Source organism: Dendrobates tinctorius, unplaced genomic scaffold, assembly GCF_039654945.1.
Source record: "Dendrobates tinctorius isolate UK_male_01 unplaced genomic scaffold, ASM3965494v1 ptg000048l, whole genome shotgun sequence".
Lineage (NCBI taxonomy): Eukaryota > Metazoa > Chordata > Amphibia > Anura > Dendrobatidae > Dendrobates > Dendrobates tinctorius.
Window position 1 is genome coordinate 1,362,655 of NW_027361716.1, and position 2,346 is coordinate 1,365,000.

The window sequence follows — 2,346 nt, forward strand, 5'->3', positions numbered from 1 at the left end:
ATCTGCAGGGGGTTGAATACTACTTGTAGGCACTGTACATACAAGCATGATCATAAAATCGCTAGTGAGACAGTCGCCCTACTGTAAATTTGCTTTTAATAAACCCTCCCTTGTGTTTTTAGTCATAGTAACGTTTGGAGTGTTTTTTTTGCTGACTTTTGCAAAAGATCTAGGAAACCCTTTCAATGAACTTTCTTGGAAATTTAAAAAAAAAAATGACCAAATGCACTACGACCATAATTTAGTTTTTGCTGCTTTGTAAACTTTATCTGTTACTTTGTGTGGCCCATTTCCAGCAATTGTAATAACTGGCTATAACCCTGTGACCCTTCCTAACACAAAGGAAATGTGTAGTTTCCTGTGCTTTTTTTATGTACCTTTTGGAGCACTAGAAGCAGATCTCACTATCCGCCTCTGTGCAGAACCATCACCATGTGGCCACTGATCCTCTGCACTATCTACTTTCTGGGAGTTTCATCAGCCTGTGATTTTACTCCATCATCCACCCAAGAGACTGGCATCGTCTGCAGGGTGACAAAGCCAGCCGCATTAGTGTGTAAGTTCTTGCGTCATCTTCGGGAACCTTTTCATGCTCCACTCCATCACATTATGTAAAGCTGATTATTCTCTTAATATATTTTTTGCTTAGATGTTTTACATAACTAAGGCCGGTTTCACATTAGCGCTTTTTCAGCGCGCGCACGGCCGGGGGTAGCTCCGCCCCCGAGCCGGCTCTCTGCCCGGCGTGCCCGCCCCTTGCTTGTAGCGCCGCCTCCTAGCGGACAGCGGCGCCTGCGATCGGCGCACTCTATCTTTAGCATAGGGTGCGCCGATCGTGCGCAGGCCGTGCGCTAGTTGCGCTTTGACCTGCGCTGCGCACTTTTGACGGTGCGCCGTGCGCGCCAAAATCCGAAAAGTTTGATTTTGGTGCGCACGGCGCACCGTCAAAAGTGCGCAGCGCAGGTCAAAGCGCAACTAGCGCACGGCCTGCGCACGATCTGCGCACCCTATGCTAAAGATAGGGTGCGCCGATCGCAGGCGCCGCTGTCCGCTAGTAGGCGGCGCTACAAGCAAGGGGCGGGCACGCCGGGCAGAGAGCCGGCTCGGGGGCGGAGCTACCCCCGGCCGTGCGCGCGCTGAAAATGCGCTAATGTGAAACCAGCCTTAATGTGCTGCCAATTGGTGTGGATTCGGCTCCTGTCACCACCAATAGCTCAAAATATTGCATTGATACTCTCTTCTGCATGCAGCAGCACTCAGTTCTCGGATGATCATGCACGCGCCACTGTACAGATTCAGTGTATATGTATGATCCAGGACTCCACTCTATGTACAGGCTCATCGTATATCCGAGAGCCCTAAGAAATAGGACTGTTTGGAGGGTGCACAGTACATGCTGTCTATGTATAGGACCTGTCAGTATCAAGCAGCCATCAACACCGGTAGCACCTATCTTCTCTCTATTCAGAAATGGATTTCCCCTTTAAGAAAGTTGCAGTTAAAGGGAATCTGTCACCATGACTTCACCCCCAAACTATATATATTCATATGTAGCTCTGTCAACGACAAGCTCAGAAGTACCTATACATGGCCAGTTTGTTTCTCTATTACTGAGAAATCAGCAACTAGATATGTAAATGAGGCTGAAGAGCTATTTGTAGATCTGAATCCTTCGTCACTCCAGCTCTATTCCCCCTCCTGCTGTCACACATCATAGAGGCTGTCCGTCAAGCAGGAGGAAGCCGCTCTGGGTGGAGAACAGAGCTGGAGTGACAGAGGCTTCTGATTTACAAATAGCCCTTCGTCCTCATTTGCCTATCAACACAAACACTGATTTCTCAGGAATGGGGGAACGGAGTGGCCATGTAAAAGTATTGCTGGACTTGTCTTTGCACTTATAAATAGTTTGGGGTGTAAAATCCTGCTGATGGATTCCCTTTAGAGCTGTGTTCCCACAATGAGCTTTTGATGTTGCGGATTTTCTGCACCTATTACGGTAAGTAAGATAGGTTACTTGCATTTTATCAAAAATACACAGAGTAAAAAAAAAACAATCACACGAAAAATGCTTTGTGGAAACAGATTTTGTTGCAGACATTTCTGTCACTGAATTTTATCACTGGGGAAAAAAAGATTTCTCAATATTTTTTCCGCAACATTAGGCCTCATATGTCAGAACAGGCCTCGTTGCCCATAGCAACCAAGCACAGAGCAGCTTTCATTTTACCTCACCTGTGTATAAGCTGGGCTTTGGCTGCTCTGGATAGTAAAAAGCATTCGTGTGTCCAACATATGGTACTATTTCCTCATACATTTACCTCACAGAAACATAGTCCTGATATACAG

At 46.8% G+C, this 2,346-nt stretch overlaps 1 pseudogene; it reads left to right on the forward strand.

The window, feature by feature from the left end:
* Positions 1–389: 389 nt before the first annotated feature.
* LOC141090222 (cholesteryl ester transfer protein-like) overlaps positions 390–2,346 on the forward strand; it is a 73,814-nt pseudogene continuing 71,857 nt past the window's right edge.